Source organism: Leopardus geoffroyi, chromosome B2 (assembly GCF_018350155.1).
Source record: "Leopardus geoffroyi isolate Oge1 chromosome B2, O.geoffroyi_Oge1_pat1.0, whole genome shotgun sequence".
In the NCBI taxonomy this organism is placed as follows: Eukaryota; Metazoa; Chordata; class Mammalia; order Carnivora; family Felidae; genus Leopardus; species Leopardus geoffroyi.
Window position 1 is genome coordinate 1,500,513 of NC_059332.1, and position 18,502 is coordinate 1,519,014.

At 51.9% G+C, this 18,502-nt stretch overlaps 6 non-coding genes across 6 annotated transcripts; 3 read left to right on the forward strand and 3 right to left on the reverse strand.

Moving 5' to 3' along the window:
- Window positions 1–7,948: 7,948 nt before the first annotated feature.
- Window positions 7,949–8,021, forward strand: TRNAM-CAU. Its single transcript has one exon. It is a non-coding gene; the product is annotated as a tRNA-Met (tRNA).
- A 2,118-nt stretch (window positions 8,022–10,139) lies between these two features.
- Window positions 10,140–10,212, reverse strand: TRNAK-UUU. The gene has a single exon. It is a non-coding gene; the product is annotated as a tRNA-Lys (tRNA).
- A 1,829-nt stretch (window positions 10,213–12,041) lies between these two features.
- On the reverse strand, window positions 12,042–12,114 carry TRNAM-CAU. The gene has a single exon. It is a non-coding gene; the product is annotated as a tRNA-Met (tRNA).
- Window positions 12,115–12,553: 439 nt separating this feature from the next.
- TRNAL-AAG lies at window positions 12,554–12,635 on the forward strand. Its single transcript has one exon. It is a non-coding gene; the product is annotated as a tRNA-Leu (tRNA).
- Window positions 12,636–16,305: 3,670 nt separating this feature from the next.
- On the forward strand, window positions 16,306–16,377 carry TRNAQ-CUG. The gene has a single exon. It is a non-coding gene; the product is annotated as a tRNA-Gln (tRNA).
- Window positions 16,378–16,660: 283 nt separating this feature from the next.
- On the reverse strand, window positions 16,661–16,766 carry TRNAL-CAA. The gene is made up of 2 exons: window positions 16,729–16,766; window positions 16,661–16,706 (listed from the first exon to the last, which is right to left on the reverse strand). It is a non-coding gene; the product is annotated as a tRNA-Leu (tRNA).
- Between the last annotated feature and the right edge of the window lie 1,736 nt (window positions 16,767–18,502).

The window sequence follows — 18,502 nt, forward strand, 5'->3', positions numbered from 1 at the left end:
AATAATAATAATAAGACAACAGGCCCCCAAAAGGAGTGGCTTATGCTAAGCACCATGTCACCAAAACAAGACTTAATTAGTTTTGGCTCTTCCAGAGATGGAATCTTAAACCAATCAATCAGGAATTTCCCGATCAGTGTAAGTGAGGTAGTCTGCCTGATAGACACCGCCCCCTCAACAAAAGAAGTTGGTAGCCAAAAAAAAAAAAAAAAAAAAAAAAAGGATTGTTCGGAGCAAGTGAACTTCCCATTGGGTAAGGGGCAGGAGAGTCTTAGGAGGATTACATCAATTCACTTTGTTGGGGGGCGGAGGGTGTTGAGAAGGCCCAAGTGACAAATTACCTCTTTGGTGCTGATCAGAAGATTCCCAATTGACCTGTTGAGACTTTCACTTCCAGAGGAGGCTGGAACTGCAGTCAAGTTCGGTGTTACGCCCAAGTTTGGTGACTTGGCCTATATAACACCATTTGGGGCCTGTGCTTTCTTTTGAACAATAAATATATATTTGGTCTTTATTGTGTTCCTGGCACTGAGCTCCCACACCTCTTGGAATTTCCTAAATTAGAACTACAAAGGTGTGCTTTGTTATGTTAATGAGGTGACTTTTGGATCCCCAGGGGACAGAGACTGGTTGCCAGGGAAACCAATCAGGAAATGCACCAGTTACTAGTTTAGCTCGAGAGAATCAGAGGAACGCCGGACAGGCCGATGGAGGGAAGGTAAAGGTGAGGCGGTAAAAGGAAGGATGACAGACCCACCTTGTGTAATAGCCAGTCTCCAAAGACTGACCTGAATGTGGCACATCTGTCACTGACCGCCCTGTGGGCCGGTCCCAGTGAACCTGGGCTGACCCCCTAGAATGTCATTGAAGTGGCCCTGTGACATTTCTGTAAGAAAGGGCAGTTAGTTAGTCTCTAAGAGGAAGCCTGGAGGCCAGCCTGGAGGAGGCTGTGCACAGCTGTGGGAAAGGTCAGAGTCCTGGCCAGGCAGCACTCCCCGAGGACCCCCATCACACTAGACGGGCGAGGCGGCTACAAAGTGGGTCACAGTTCACACTACTCCTTCATTATAGGACATTAACATACCAAAATCTCCTCCCTAAGGGAGCCAGGACAGGAACCCTTAACCAAATAAGGAGGAAAAGAAGCAACTAGCCCTGCTTCCAAGAAAGCCCTGTCCCAAGTAAGAACATTCCAGCCCCTCCTTAACCGCTGTCAGTAAAAAATACAAACCCAACCCCCGGGGCGCGCAGCTCGCTCTAGCATGTTCCCGCTCTCCCTCTCTCTCTCTCTCTATCTCTCACTCACCCTCTCACATCCCTAGAGTGTACTTTTTGAGGAGGGAGCAAAAGGCAAGCTGACAAGCTGCAAACAGCCCCCCCACCACTACCAACCAGGTGGGACATGTGTGATGTTCCTCGGGCTCTCCTGGATGCCCAAGAACAAAAAAAGGGGGAAAACAAAGGGTTAACTAGAGATCGCAGTCCTGCAGGACGGGAGTCTCCATCAGTTTACAAATGCCTTAGTAACTAACAAGAAAAGGCAATCTTATCCATTGTCTAATCTCCAGAAACCTATAGACTCTGTTTCCTAGAGCCCCAACATCACCCTCCCCTCCATAGTGATGTGGGAACAAAGGCAGAAGGAAATGGCAGGTAGAACTAAGTTTCCTTATAACCTGCAGCCCATTGACAAATACTTGAGAGTAAAACGTTTCTCCAGGAACCCCCTACTGTCTCAATGCTAATGCTTTGCTAGAGGGAAAACCACCACACCAGGACAATAGCTAGGCCTCCAGTGTCCTGTGAATCTTCTCTAGCACATGAAAATCTCACTTGAAACTTCCCCTGTACTTTACCTGCCTCAACACCATAGTGTATAACCAGTCTCTCTTCGTGGTCCTGGGCAACTCTTTCTGCCCACGGGTCCTGTCCCCATGCTTCAATAAAGTCATCTTTTTGCACCAAAGACATCGTCTTCAGGAATTTTTTCTTGGCCGTCAGCTCCAGACCCCACCATCACCGCAAAAACCTCATCACTCTTCACTTTAATAAACTTACCTGCTTGCGTCTCTCGTCCACTGCATTGTGTCTACTCTTGAATTCTCTCTCCTGAGGAGACCCAGAGCCTCAGCGATGTCTTTTGGACAGGCCAAGTGGAGGCCTCAGGGCCCAGGGTCTCCCCAGTTCCCCAACAACAGCTCCAGGCCTGAGGCCTGAGCCATAAGAACCCTTGCAGCTTCTCACTTGGTTTCCTGGAAAGCTCCCTCTCAGAACCCAGTAACCAGACTGTGGGAAAGCAGCCACGTGGCAAGGCCAAGGCGAGGCCCCCCAGGGAGCAGCTTCAGCTGAGTCCTAGTGTTATGGAACCAGGCTGGAACGCTGGTGGAAAACCCAAACAGCACTTGGAGATCTCGGTGGTTCGGAAATTTATTTAACACCGGCGGGCTCAAAGGAGACCATTTCTCCAAAGATCTGAGCCCCGAATGCAAGCGGGAAGGGTAATTTATAGTTGTCAGCCTCCATATCTGTGGAGGTTTTCTCAGACACAGCAAACAGGGCAAGAAGAACCCGGAAGAGGGGTCTCCAAGCCAGAGACCAGAGCTTGTTTTAGTCCCGTTGGCCATCTTTGGCGAAGTACTTTATTCATTTCTCCAACACTAGTAGATCTGAAGCACCAACTGCCCCTGCCAGTCAGGTGAGTGCGCCCTCGGGGACATCCCAGCCCAATCATGCCTGCTGGGGAGGACTGGAGTTCCTGCTCGCATCACATGAAACAATTGCCCAGTCAAGCCCACAGAATCAAGAAAGAGAATAAAATGGGGTTTGTTTTGTTTTGTTTTTGTTTTTAGAAATCGTAGCACATTGCCGCAAACTTAATTGGCTTCAAGCAGCACAAATGTTGGACTCCTGTCGCCCCGGAGTCTGGTGTGGTCCCACCATGCTGAAATCAAGGCTTTGGCCAGTGCATTTCTTTCTGAGAGGCTTTAGACACTGATGTCTTTGTTTTCTGCTGGCTGTAGGCTAATGGCCATTCGCGGCTTCTAAAGGCTCCTAAGAGCCATCAGAGGGGTCCTTCTCAAATCACACCCCTATGACCTACTCTCCGCTTCCCCTGCCACTTTTAAGGACTCTTGTGATCAAGGTCCTTGACCTTCATCACGTCCCCCAAGTCCCTTCTACCATGTGAAATTCACAGCTCCCAGGGATACGTGGATACCTTTGTTGGGGGGCGGGGGGGAGGCATTATTCTTCCTTCCACAAGCCTCTATGCTTTGGAACTCTTGTTTACACTTTTATAGATCATCAGAACACATTGTGAGCTGTGTCTTGACAACGTTCCAGACTTTAAACTTGACCTCAAAGACCATGCGGAGACCAAGAAGTGTCCTTCTGGCCAGAGAGGTCGGTGTAACTGGTATTTTTGCAGGCTGGTCCTGCCAGTACTGTGGGAGCTGGGCCGCAGCTGACACACAGGTGCCTTTATGCAAATTATGTGGCCCACATGGATGGATGAATTACAATAAAGTACCAAACAGGGGAAATGCCAACTCTTTTCAAGGACTCAGGGCTGGGGCCTCTGGGCTCAGCCCAACGTCAGCCCCTATTCACCTTCTCCACAATGGCTTGCAGGACACGTCAAGTGACAGGCCCTGAGTAGAGCACAGAAGAGGGAGAATCCATGGGACCAGGTCGCTGGAGGAACATGGCAAGTAAAACAGAACCGGGGGTTGAAAAGGACAGGAACATGATGATGCCATTCACCTGCCATCACAGCAGCTGGTCTCCTCCAAGGCGATGCTTTTCTTATGAAGATGTGAGATTGGAAAATCAGGGTCTAAACAGAACAACAGGCCCAGTCCACACAGGTGGAGAAATGCCATTGTTCACTGCCACATGGGAGTCCCCAAGGTCAGAAGACAAGTTTGGAAGTGAATGAAAGGAAGCCAACAGAGCTGATGAGGACGTGTTGCTGGGAATCATCTCCTTAACATACTTGAGAACTGGCTCAGAACTGAGGGGTCTCAGCAGGTGGGGAGGACAGAGCAGGAGATTGAGGAGAAAAAGGAGGGGAGAAAAGGATTAGAAGGCAATGACAGGAAGATATTTCAGGATAAAATCTAGGCTAGACTAATTGTCAAAGAGGGAAAGAAATATTCACAATTCCCTTAATCTGAGAACTGTAGTTTCTTCCCCCTTAAGAATCACAGCTTCAGTAAATTTGCCTGCATGATTCTGTCAGGAGCCACCTTCTATACTTCCACCTTCTCCAGGTACATATGAAACTTGTGAGAAAAAGTCCTACCCATGCTGTCTTCTCTTTCCCTGCAGAGAGGATACACCACAGCTTCCAAAACCTCGTTGAGCAAATGGGGCCCAGGTGTGCAAGCGGGATGCTGGTTCCCTCAGCCCTTCCTGCCCTCCAACTCTCCTCTCTCTGGGCTTTTCACTGCTGAAGGTATTCTCTCCCTCCTCCCCTAGTGTTTCTCAAATTTTTTCTAGTAGGATCCGTAATTAGAAACACTATTCACATCACAACCCTTACTTATTTGTAATGCATGCTGACATTTCGCAACCTATTCTTTCATCTAAATTGAAATTCTAGTTGCGATCCACTGAAGTGATTCATGGCCCACAAAGGCGTCACAACCTGCAATTTGAAAAACTCACCACCTTTGACCTTACACTTAAACTTCAAGTACCAACCCAAGATGTAAATTTCAATTATATCTTAAACTGACCACTTCTTGCCTTTCTGGCTCATTTTCTCTTGCCTCCTGGCAAATTATTTAACGTGTCTCTTTCCTCCTCACCTCTACACCTCCTTCCATATGCAGCCCGGGTTTCATGGGTAATCATTAGAATTACTAGCAAGGATAGCCTTCATTTCCTTTCCCCACTCCCAGCCCCTGGACAAATCAAAAACGCACCACCACTTTCTCCAGACTCTGACTATCTGTGGGTCAAGCACACCCCTGACTGTGCTCCTCTTTTTAACCCATTCTAAACCAGACTTCTTCCCCCACTCCACAGAAACCCTGTCATGTCTCCACAGACCCTATGCTGAGAAATCCAGTGGTCAATTCTCAATCTTCAGTTTGCCCACTTCTCAGGAGCATTTGGCCCAGTTGATATTTCCTCTTCACAGAAACACATTCTTCACTTTGCTTCCAGAATACCACACCCTCCCGGTTTTCCTTCTACTTAAACGCAGTTCCTTACTTCCTCATCTTCCCAACCGCTAAAATTTGGAGTTCCCCAGGGCTCTGATGTGAGTCCACATATGTTCTGTATGTACACCCGCTGCCTGCCTGAGCTCACCTGATGACGTGACGGCAAGAACCCTCTGCCCTGATGCTTCCCATACTTAGACCTCCAACCCCATTTCCCACCGAGTGTAGTCAGTCAGTGATGTGACTGATGTCTCCTCCACTGAATGTCTAAAAGGCATGTGCTCACAGATGCCTTGATCTGCTCTCCAGCCTACAGAGCTGCTCCTTCTGCATTTGTCCTCATCTTGATAAACACACAGCAGTAATTTGCTTTTCTTTTATTTGTTTGTTTATTTATCTTCAAAGACAGCAAGTTGGGGGAGGGCAGAGAGAGAGGGTCCATTTGCACTGTCAGCGCAGAGCCCGAAAACACAGCAGTAATCTGAACTTGTGAAATAAAACTTGATTTCAAATAAGTTATACTTTTAGTAAATAAATAAAAAAAGTCCCGTTTCACCTGTTTGGCTGCCCTTTCCTGTGAACATTTTCTTTCTTTCCAAAGCAGTGTTATTTCCCCTCAACACGAGTCTGTGTCTGCATGTGTGTGTGTAAACTTTTGTCACAATCTACATCACACCATCAAACAATGTTGGAGAAAGAGCATACAAATTTCTGTTTTATTGTGGTCCTTTTCGCTACTCTCACCCTCAAAGTGTTTCCAAATTAGAGGACATTCTCACACTTTGAAAGTGAAGGTTTTACAGGAAGCCAGCGGTTCGACATTTTTTCCTATGGCAGATGGCGCACAATAGCCGTCTGGGAGGCACGTGCCTCGGTCCCTTTCTATGAAGCTTCTGCACATTTTGAAGCAACCACACAATGACCATAAAGCTGCAAAAACCACAACAGCCTCAATATCACGAGGAAACAAACACAATTATTTTTTAGCAGTGCTGTGTACAAGGTGTGCAGAACACTTACCAGATAATATCTTTTCATTTGCTTTGGTAAAAAGTTTGTAGGCTAAATAGAATTTGTCAAAATTTACATCTGTGCTTTTTGCCAAATATACAGACAGGCGGGCAAGGTCTAGTTTGTATTTGACCAAGATACCAACAACCATTTGTTTTATGTATCTGGTAATTTCGTTCAATCTACGTACTGACCGAGAAGAAGGTTTTCAATGCCATGATGCAAATAAAAGGCATGGGGGCTGGGGGAAATCTTCTGTCTTGCTGCTGTATTTTGACGCATGGCTTAAAGTGATAGCACATTGCAGACAGCAAGGTCCTCTGTGGAATCAGCTCCAGGCTACGAGGGGCCAGCACGTGGTACTAACGTGTCCTCTCCAGTTCATGCCCCTGCTGCAACCTCTGATCGGGAAAGAGAGCAACCAATAAGATCATGCCTGTTTTTTCCTAGTATTAGACCCCATGCCATTTTCAACTGCTAGTGTCATTTGGGAGGTGAAAGGTCTTTGGTTAGAACGTCATCGGACTTGTGGACTCAGCGTCCCGTGCAGGCCCACACCTCCTCCTCCTCCCCCGTGGGGGGTTCCAGACCCGCTTCTCTAGTGAGGTTCTCCCTGTTTTGATTTCCTGGCTCAACCAGTTGTGCCTGCTTTTTCATTTTAGAGCTTTTCAGCGATGTCTGGGTCGCACTGGGGCTCATACGGCAATCGTTCTCGTTTTCATCACCAGATCTCTTAGAAAACGTGGTCACGCTATTCACAGTCTCAAGAATCACACCAGCATGAGAATGAACAAGTCACTGGGTGAAAGGCACAGCCCCGGGGCACCAGCCTGGCCTGGGGACCCATGGTGGCTGCACCCGTGCTGAGCACAGCAGAGGGTACAGACTTGCCTGGTCGCTGTGTTGCACGCCTGAAACGAGCACCTGTGTGGGTCAACTATGCTTCAATTAAAAGTACTTAAACTGCAGGATTTGATTCCAAGCACGCGAGTTAGGCTACAGGCAGAACACAGCTGCTCCAAAAATGCTCACTTGGCATATTGAAGTCATTCAGGGGGCGTGTCTCTAGAATCCCAAACTACAGCTTGCAGACGGGCAGGGGGACAGGGACTCAGGAGCGGGAGTCGGATGGACGACAGGGGCGGGGAGAGGGGGGGCAGGCACTCAGGTGCGGGAGTCGGACAGACGACAGGTGCGGGGGTAGGACAGAGACTCAGGAGCGGGAGTCGGACGGACGACGGGGGGGGGGGGGACAGGCACTCAGGTGCGGGAGTCGGACAGACGACGGGGGGGGGACAGGCACTCAGGTGCGGGAGTCGGACAGACGACAGGTGGGGGGGTGGGACAGGCACTCAGGTGCGGGAGTCGGACGGACGATGGGATGCGGGGGGCGGGAGGGGGGGACAGGGACTCAGGTGCGGGAGTCGGACGCGCCGCAGCCACCCCTCCCCGGACGCCTCAGCGTCTGGACCGCGCGGCCGGGGGTGGGGGGAGGCCGAGAACGGGCGGGACCTGGGGCTCCTCCTGACACTGGGGGTCGCAGTCGTGTGTGTGCAAGGTGGTCCCGCGGGCGGGCGGGGTCCCCGAGGGAGTTCGGGACAAGCTGGGGCGGGGGGCGCGCGTCCGGGTCCTGGGCCTCGGCCTCCGTGGGCCCGAGGGTTTGGCAGCTCCGGCCGGAGGGCGTCTCCTGCCCGGGGCGGGGGCGGCGCGAAGCTGGGCCACGTGCAATCTGGGTAAAACCGTGCGCCGAGGGCGCCTTGCCACCTGCCTCCTTAGCGCAGTAGGCAGCGCGTCAGTCTCATAATCTGAAGGTCCTGAGTTCGAACCTCAGAGGGGGCAGCTCACTTTTGCGCCCCGGCGGGTGGACCCGAGGTCCCGGGGCCAGAGACAGGGAGGGGGTCTCAGTTTTCCGGCTCCTGGTCCGTCTACACCCGCCACGACTTATCCTCACCTCTTCCCAAGAGCAGGATCTTGTGTCCGAGTCCCTCTGATCTCCGTTCTTCCTTGGGGCAGTGGCCTTTACCGGTGCCACTCAGTGTGTTGCAAACAAGACGGGACGAGGAAACGAAAACCTGACGTTCAGTTTTCCCGGCGAGGCCTGTGGCCTCCTCCCACATACAGCGCGGGTCCTGGCCGCGGCCTCCGGTGTAACCCGGCCCTGACTACTTTCCCGCCGACACGCACCGCGCTGGCCCGCGCTCCACAGACACGCGTGTCCGGCGTTGCCGGGAGCACCCCGCGCGGGGAAGACGCAAGGAAGGGTTCTTCCCCAGGACCTTCAGAGGGAGCGCAGCTCTGTCAATACCTTGATTTTGGACGCTAGCCTCCAAAACGTAATTAGTCACTTGATTTCTGCGAACAGAAAATGAAGCTCTAATTGTGTTAAGGCACGCAGCTGGTGGTGATTCGAGCCGGCAGCCCTAGAAAATTAACACACCACGCCTTCTCGGCCTCTGACCTCCCAACACATCAGAGCACCTGTGTTCTTTTCTTCACAGCACTTACCGCTGACCTGCCTCGTCCTTTTATTCAACACGCATACTATCACCCACCCGTGCCCTTACCCTGTACGCTCCACGAGGGTCCTCCCGATGTGTTTTGTCCACTCCCGTAGCTCCGGTGCGTATACCTCACTACCTGACCATGAGCCCTCGTCAAATAAATCCATGAGTTAATTAGCATTTTAACTCTTTCTGTCTTCCCTCCATATTCCCTACCACTCTCTTACTCCAGGCAATCAACATCTCAAATTTGGATCTTTGCAATACTGCGCACAGGGCACACACCTACTGAAATCCATCCTGCAGGCCACACCTCTCTGGCTTAGTGCTGGGAAAAGACAGGGCAAGACTTGGGTTGTTCCCGCAAAACGTCTGGGCCTCCGAGACTTTGTATTTTGGGAGAGCTCTCTCAACAGGCCGCCGGGATGCAGACTCAACACGGCACATCTCAGGGTCTTCAGGCCCCTCAGCCTCTGGTTCCAGAAGCCTGTATCCCCACAGCTTAACGGATGCACTTAAAGATTTGGGAGACACCAGAGGGCTGGATGGGCTGGATCTTCAGGCAGTTCCTTAGAGAATGATCCTTCTTGGTGCCATCGCTGTTCAGAATCTGTTCCTCTCCTCTGCAGACACAGAAACCATGTTAATTCACCCCAGGGTTTTTCAGGCCTGGAGGACAGACACACTGTAACCAAATGTCAGAGACGTTCCAAGCCAGGGTGTGAACGTATTTCAGCCACATTCGTAGTCGATTAGCATATTCTCATCTATGTAAAGCAGACTGCAGTGGAAATCAAGTACATTGGAAGATTGCTCCATGCATCAGTGATACAAATCAAGTATCAATGACTATGATATCAGGCAATGATGGTCTTGGCCCATGTGGTTGGCCCCAGGGCAGACATGGAAACCCTGAGTTCTGATCATAGCATGCTATTTTCTTAAGCAAGTTTACAATATTACAACACCTCTACAGAATAGTGTACGATACAAGGCTACATGACAGTTCTGTTTAATTTGTATCCTTGTTACCCTTACTGAACTTGAACTGAATATCCAAAAACCTTCCTCAGCCCTTCACTTACAAACCAACTCTTAAGGACACCCGTGCCTCACTCAGGAATCCTACAAACAGCCAACCACATCCTTTACAAAGTGGGTGTAGTAACTACTCCAGCCTTTTTTTTTTTTTTTTTCCACTTAAATGAGACTAATAGGCAAAGATTATGATCCTGGTGCTATGTTCACGTTTGTTCCGTTCACAAAGATCTCAACCAGCCGTCTACATTAGTACAAATCCCAGGTATTCCCACTATCTTTACTTTGTATGGGAGTCACTTACCCATTTTGTTAGCTGAAATATTTGACCCTTGGGGGTGTTGCAACCTACCTAATCTGTCCCTGTTTCTTCACAAAACAAGGCCTTCACAAAGGTGGGGATTGACACCAGCAGACACGCCCGAACAGGGACTTGAACCCTGGACCCTCAGATTAAAAGTCTGATGCTCTACCGACTGAGCTACTCGGGCCCCTGCTGCAAAGTGTTTCCTCCGTGTCCTAGTGTGAAATAAGTGTTTTGTCCAGAGTGCAAACGTCTTCCTTTTTGCTCATTCATTTATTTATTATTTCTAACCCTTCCCTTTAAATTCTGTCCATGTTCCTTTTCCTTATTCCCAACCCTATCTTCCGTCCTTTGAACATGGCTCCAGGCTATTTGTGGCCCCAGGTCACTGGGGAAAAGTAACTTACCAATTATCCACCAAAGACTGTCCTGTGGCTCATTTCTAGGTATGTGTTTATTCATGCCACCATTTAAAGCAGGTTTGCCGTGGTCTTCACAACTTCACCATGATAACATAAAGTGGAAAATGTTAATGGACTTAAATTAGAATAAAGGAATAGAGGCAGAAAATTAAGAAAAAAGTATGCTCACTGTACATAGAGCCCCCCACCCTACCCACGTCTCCAGTTCAGCCGACGGTAAAGGGACGGCACCTTTTCAAGGGGTAAGAGGACACTTCTCCCGGGAAGTGTTGTCTAAACAGAGAATCGGAGGGTTGGTATAAGACGCTGGACAAAAATGTGGCTCCCGCATCCCAGGAAGAGGGAAGAGCACAGCACCTTCAAAGAACTGAAAGCAGACCTGAGGTGCTGGCAGGCAGGGCGGGTAGATGGTGGGGGAAGAAGGCAGGGACACACCCGAGAGGACAGGTCCTGAGGTTATGGCAGGAGTGTAGACTGGAGACCTCACCCCTGCAGCAATGCCTAGGTACTGGGCATTTCAAGCAGGGAGAAACAACCTGATCAGAGATGATCCTGGAAAGCGTATGCTGGCTTCACATAAAGAATGGGCCAGAAGGGGGCAAGAGGTGATGGGGACCCACAGAGGCCATGCAGATTTGGCCTGGTGGCTCCGAGGCAGTAGCAGAACGGTGCAGAGCACGTCCTAGGCCCAGGACTCCAACATGTTGTTCACCTGACTGCATTGAGGTCTCCTGGCAAAGGGGTGGGACCTGTGGGAAGGGCAGAGGCCCAGCCCCAACATCACAGCACAGAGAGCACAAGGGTGGGCTTGAAAGCTGAGAGGGAATGGATTCACAGGGAAGGAAGGACACAGCTTTGCCTGGCACATAGTAGGCTGTCAGTAAACACCTGTTGAATATTTCCTACACAATAGGCTGAGAGGCTAAGGGCAAGATACTAAATTTCAATCGTGTTCATTTTGGTGTGAGTTGGGTGCTTATCTTGACTCTCGAAATATCACTTCAGTGTGTTCGCTTCTTGTCTCTCTGTGGGTGACTTAGAGTCCAGTAAACGTAAAAGAGCAGGAGAAGGGGACAAGGTGGTGAGACCGGGGGCGGAGTGGGTACGGATTCCTGTCTTGTGGGATGTCCCTGGTGACCTAAGCAATTCCAGAAGAATGGTGAGAGAGGACCAACCGGTAATTAATAACAAAGGATTGCACCCCACGGTACACCCCCCACCCCCCAACAGCCCTCCCTCCGCGCCTCCTCTCTGGGCCCCAGAGCCAGTAGGTTTCTTGACCCTGGTCTTTTTGTAACAAAAACAATTGCCAAGCCTATCTGAAAGGCATTTAAATCATGTCCTGGCTGTGTCTGAAATTGGTATAAAAAACAACCGTTAGAATTTTGGAGCATTTGGTTCTCGGTGGAAAGTCACTATTTTGTAACTGAGCGTCACGTGGCCCCGTTACACAGCAGTGAATTGTCCGTCAGTCTTACCAGGCGATTCCCGCGGTTGAAAAAGCACACTTGTGGGAGAAAGGGATGGAGAAGGAAGGCAGACTCGTCCCCCACCCCATCCCCCGCATTGTCGTGGGGTCGGGGAACAAAAGACGTGCCCCCTCTGAGGTTCGAACTCAGGACCTTCAGATTATGAGACTGACGCGCTGCCTACTGCGCTAAGGAGGCGCCTGCCCCCGCCTTTTGCGCACACTCTTACAAACACACCGCAGGACCCAGCTCCTGGGCGGCTCGGGGTCGCGGCTGCGCGGGACAGGGAGGGGCGGGGGTCACGCTGCGGCCGCCCCGGGGCACCTCGTCCGGGCGCGATCGGGGCTTGCGCTCCTTCCTTGGCTGCTGCTGCTGCTGCTGCTGCTGCTGCTGCTTCTCCGCAGCGGCTCCGGGGCCGGACCCGGACGGCGGGACTTGCTCGCTCCTGAGGCCGGGGGGCTCACTCTCTGACGGCGCCTGGCTCCCGCGCGGGTGAAGATCGGACAACGCCAGGAAGGCGAGTGCGCGGGTCGAGCGCGCGACCTGGGCCGGACGGAGGGGGCGAGGGGCACGCGGGAGGGCGGGACCTGCGCGACCTTGAGGTCGGGGAAGCGCGGGCAGCCCGAACCCTCAGGGCGGTAGCGTGGCCGAGCGGTCTAAGGCGCTGGATTAAGGCTCCAGTCTCTTCGGGGGCGTGGGTTCGAATCCCACCGCTGCCAGGATGCTTTTGCTGCTCTGTCCACGTACCTGCCCGCTTCTTCACTCCCCGCTCTCGCCAGAGTCCCCCAACAGGGCATCGGCCCCCAGTCCATGACGACAGTGAGCGAGCCGCACATCGGCTGTGCGGGCTGATGCCCCCCCGATCTCGAGTACCCAACGTGGGGCACACCGCCACGTTACTGCTTTATTTTAGAAATACTTGAGCGCCTTCTTCGTGCGCTGCGTCCTGGCGGGGGCTCCCTCCGCTCCTGCGCGGTCCACTTGCTTCTGCCCTCAAGGTCTCGGCTTGGAAGGCCCTTTCCCCAGGAAGCCTTCCTTGATCTGTCCCTCCAGAATTCCAGCCAGTCAACGAAGGCACGTGAGGAACGGGAGTGAGGTTCCCTGCGCCGGTGCCTAGGAGGGGGACAAGCATTAGACACTTAATGGCCCCTGGATGACACAACTTCCGCAGAGAATGAGCTGAGTGACATTCTAGATCTGCTAGCAGGACAAAGAATGGAATCGAACATACGACCGCACAAGGTACAGGGAAGGACGCGATTCCAACCTTTCAGGGGCTCACAGTGTCAGAGGAGAGACAAGGTGGGGAGGGACTTGTTAGAGCGAGTGCTTATGTGTCTCATGAATCGAATAAGCGGTTTCATGAATTTATGAATGAACTTTTAAAACCCCAATGTGGTAAACACAGTAAAGAAGCAACGCAGCGCGCTGGGGAGGACGCAGCAGGCCCGGGCGTGGCCAGCCTTTCCGCGGCCGGCTTCCCTCATCTGCGCCTGGCGTCTGGTGGCCCACTCTCGTAGGCACGCCCGGGGCTCTTGGTGGCACACTGTGGGCACTTGGTGGCCCGCTCCTGTGCGCACACCCCAGGCACGCTCCGCTGTCGCTCAGTCGGTCTCTTGGTATTTACCAGAACTTTCGGAAACTTTTGTGTAGTTGTCTGCTTTTCCTCATGTGTCATAAGCTTCGTCAGATACACAACCGCATTTCTCTTGCTTCCCCATGTCATGAAAACTAGGTACATGTTTGTGTTAAATTCCAAAGAATACATATATGAAAGAATAACTTGCTAGTTTGTGAGGAGAGCAGGGTATACAGAGCTGAGGACCCAGCTCTGGTAGGGCCATGTGTCCCGAAGGCCCGTTTCTACAGGACACCCCCGGTGAACTGGGTTGTGAGCGGCTGATTACACCACACTGACCTGATCCTTGGGGGTTCACTCTGCAAGCCATTCTTGTTTAGGTCACCAGGGACCAGCTTGCTTCTGGACTGTGGGGCCCAATCATCTCTCCCCTTCCCCAGGTAGTTCCCCTCTGTGTCTTCATGTGTTTGCATCTGCCCTGCAGTATTTGTTAGCCACGCACGGGCAATCCAAGGAAAGGGTGCAGCCTTTTAAATTCCACACTCAAAAATAAACCAACCCCTTGCCTTCTTTTCCAGGTCTTACCCACTGTCCTTTCCTAGGGAATAAATGTGCTAAGGTTGAAAAACCAGTCATTCCTACCCCTCCCCTTGCCTATCCTCAGAATATTCTGGCATCCTTTTAAAACCAGTGGACACTTTCTTTTTCTTTAAGAAATAAGGATGTAGCTCATCCAAAAAACAAAAACAAATAAATAAATAAATACAGGATGCCCCCTGAGCTGGGAAAAAAAAGACGGGAATTATTGGATCTAAACTAGCTTAGACCATCTTTTAAAGACAGGGGACTCATGAAGAGGGAGAGTTATATGTGTGGACACTTACAAGAACTTTACAGTCACCTGGCCACAAGTCCTTGGGTTTCACTGCTTCTCTCTACGCCATATTTAATAAGCAGCTATTTTGTGACAGGCGCCTTGCTTGGCTGGAGATCGAGCAACAGGATGAATTACAGAAAATGACTCAGGGAGTCCTTAGCAACTCAGCCTTGGGAGACTACCAGAGGCACATTGAGAACATGACCAATACTTAATATTTAGGTTGAGTAAAGAGTAATTGGTACCTGAATATTTCATGCTATATATATGATCTCTTTGTTATGTGTTGTTCGTACAGTAAATAATCATGGTATCTTAACAAAGTGAAGATTTTGAAAAATAAGTGAGTATGTCTAGCACGATCATGTCCTTCCTGTCTGTCACCAATGCCTGAGGACGCCTATGTAGGGGTCCACATGAACACTGGAGTGTCCACTGGGAGCCGTGACCTGGCCGGCACAAAAAACAAGCAAAACCAAACCAAACGTGCATCAGTCATCCCCTTTAGGCTTGTCAGATTTAGCCTATGGAGGAATGGGAAAGGAAACCCTCCCGAAAGTCTAACCCTGGGCTATGCCTCTGAGCAGTCATGCTGGCATCCTTTCGTCTACACTTTCAAGCAACAAGAATTGATGAGACTTCTATGCCCTCCTAGACTTGGGGCATCAAAGAGGAACGAGACCGGGTCCGACACGTAAGACATTTTGCAGTGGGAGGACACATGTTCAAATTCCGAGCCCATGATTACAGCTGAGCAGGGAGGTGCCAAGAAAGTCTAAGGTTGCTCCAAAGGCCTTGGCAGGTGTTTTGAATAAATAACTGAGGCTATAGAAAGGAGATGTTATATTTTTCTTTTCTCCCTTTTGAACTGTGAGATCAAAATCCAATTTATTTTTGCATGGATCAGAAATGAAGGCAAACTCAAAACCACCAGAAGTAAGAATATCCTTAGGACTCCGTGCTTCCCCTGACATCGAGGGTAAGAAACCTGGGGGTTCGGCCCAGTGGAAGGTCAGTGCAAGCCCCCTCCCACCACCTGCCCCCCATCTGCCTCTCTTGTATTTGGCTTTTCCATCGCCTTCAGGCTGGAAAGTGTAGGAATTTTTCCATTTGCCAGAAAATGCCTTCATAAATTTAAAAAAGAAAGAAAGAAAGAAAGAAAGAAAGAAAGAAAGAAAGAGAAAGAAATTAGGAGGAAGAGGCAGAGCTTTTGTTTAAAGTGGTGCTTGATTCCTCAAAAAACTACCCTAGACGCAGCAATAGCACCACTAGGTATTTATCCGAAGGATACAGGAGTGCTGATTTGAAGGGGCACATACAGACACCCCAATGTTTATAGCAGCACCATCAACAATAGCCAAAGGATGGAAAGAGTCCAAATGTCCATCAACTGATGAATGAATAAAGAAGACGTGGTTTATATGTACAATGGAATACTAGTTGGCAATGAGAAAGAATGAAATCCTGCCATTTGCAGCAACGTGGATGGAACTGGAGGGCATTATGCTGAGTGAAATAAGTCAGGCAGAGAAAGACAGATATCATATGTTTTCATTCATATGTGAAATTAAAGAAACAAAGCAGAGGAACATGGGGGAAGGGAAGGAAAAATAAGATAAAAACAGAGAGGGAGACCAACCATAAGAGACTCCTAAAGACAGAGAACAAACTGGGGTTACTGGAGAGCACGTGGGGGGAGGGGCTAGATGGGTGATGGGCATTAAGGAGGACATCTGTTGGGATGAGCACTGGGTGTGTATGTAAGGGATGAATTCCTGGGTTCTACTCATAAACTCTACGCTGGGTGCTAAGTAACTAGGATTTAAATCAAAACAAACAAAACTGGTGAAATGGTGTCTCATTTTCAATCGTTAGGACAAGGCCACAGGAGGAAGGTCTCAGATGGATGGTGCAGAAGGCATTTTTCACGTGGGGTTCCATGGTGTAATGGTTAGCACTCTGGACTCTGAATCCAGCGATCCGAGTTCAAATCTCGGTGGAACCTTCCTATTTCCGGTCCTTTTACATGACTTCACTCCCAGGCCTGGACTTTTGCGTTGCTGCGTGGCCAGCCCAGGCACTCAGGGAAGGCCGTGCCCACCGAACAAAAAGCACGCCGAGGGCAGCGAGGTCGCGGGGTCAGTAACCAGCACTGGGGAGTGGGTAAGGGGGTGGGCGGGAATGGGGGAAGTGGATGGGGGGGAGGGGATTGTAAGCGGACAGACTTCACGGGCCGCAGAAGGAAAGCACAGCTCAAACCGAGGACAAAAACGGGAAAAAAAAGCATGTGTCAGAAGTGGGATTCGAACCCACGCCTCCACACGGAGACCAGAACCCTCGAACCGAGGAAGCGAAGCTTGAGTCTGGCGCCTTAGACCACTCGGCCATCCTGACACCCGGGGGTGCGCTCTGCGCGCGAACAGACTCTTTCGTCGTCTCCAGCGCGCGCCCCGTGCGCGCCCCCGGGGTTCAGTGCGCTGTGGGGTGGGTCTCTGGAGGGGAGGAGCTGCGCCCCTTCCTCGGCGGGTCGGAAACTCCGAGCTCCGGTGCTTTGCTCCCCGCCGAGGCTGCGATTGGGGTCCCTCCCCGCGCTCTGCCCTCCCTGCCCCGCGGGTACCCCAGGGCGCAGGACGCTGGCACGCGGAACGACCCCAACTGGCCCTGGCGAAGCCGTTCGTCTACCAGCAGCGCAGAACGGGCGGAGCTCAGCGCGGGCGGGCGAGCGGGTGTAGACCCGGGGAGAACAGCGGCGGTCGGTGTAGACTGCAGCGGGGAGGGGCGGGGCGGGGAAGGTCCAGAACTGCCGGTGGCTTCGCGCGCGGACGCGGGAACCCGGCGCGGCAAGGAGACGCGCCGCTGGGCTCTGGCGCCCCCTGCCCGCAGATCCCAGAGCCCGGGGACAATCCTGTTCTCCCAGAGCCCCGGGGACGGTCCTGTCCTCCCAGAGCCCCGGGGACTTCCCTGTCCTCTCGGGGCTCCGGGGATGGTCCAGTTCTCCCAGAACCCCGGGGACGGTCCTGTCCTCCCAGAGCCCCGGGGACGGTCCTGTCCTCTCGGAGCCCCGGGGACGGTCCAGTTCTCCCAGAACCCTGGGGACTGTCCTGTCCTCCCAGAGCCCTGGGGGATGGTCCTCCCGGAGCCCCGGGGACTGTTCTCCTGAAGCCTGGGGACTTTCCTGTCTTCCCACAGTCCCCGGGGATGATCCTCCCAGAGCCGCGAGGACAGTCCTCTCGGGGCCGCGGGGACGATCCTCCCAAAGCCTGGGGACTGTCCTTCCAGAGCCCTGGGGACTGTCCTCTGCGTCCGCCTGGGGCCGGGGCTGGGCTGGGCTGTGCTGGCATCACGGAACAGACCCAGACCCTTGACCCTCAGAGGCCCCGCACCCACGCGGCCAGGTCCCCACATCAACCTTCCCCACCCCAGGGATTCCGCAGCTGGGCTCGTAGTCCTCACTTCAAACAGGAACCATCAGATGTCTGTGAAAATATTTCTGGAATAAAGACAAAACCAACAGGCAGGAGGTGGGACGAGAACTAAGGCGAAAGAAACACCTTCGGGAAACTGGATTTTAAAACCGTAACTAAGTCCCGAGTGACGTAGGAAACAACATTCACGAAACACGGCGAGAAGGGGAGGCGGGCAAAAAATTTAGTGCAGTGACTTCAAAGCAAGGTTGTGGAAAGCCCTGGAAGAGTGTGGTGCACGCGGAAAGCAGGAGAGGCTCCAGAAGGAAGTAGAAGGGTGTCTGCCAGCAGGTGTCAAAACCCTGGGTTGCTGAGGGAGGAAAGGAAAAGATGAAGGGAAGCAGATAAAAGGAAACACAAGGTTCTTTTCCAGAACGGAAGACTGAAATCGGAGATAAAAAGGGACCCGCGAATGGCCTGGGTCCGGCGGGAGGAGAGCCCACAGCACAGAGCAGCCTCGCTACGTACAGCAGCGTCCTCCTGTCCCACCACAGCCGGGCCTGGGCGGTGGCTGGACGTCACCCCCGATGCCTTGACTGTTACTGCTCTCACCGGCAGCCACAAAGGGGCTGAGGGGGCTGGAAACCATACACGAGACAGGAGATTTTAAATTTGGGGGGGGGGAGGGGCGCCTGGGTGGCGCAGTCGGTTGGGCGTCCGACTTCA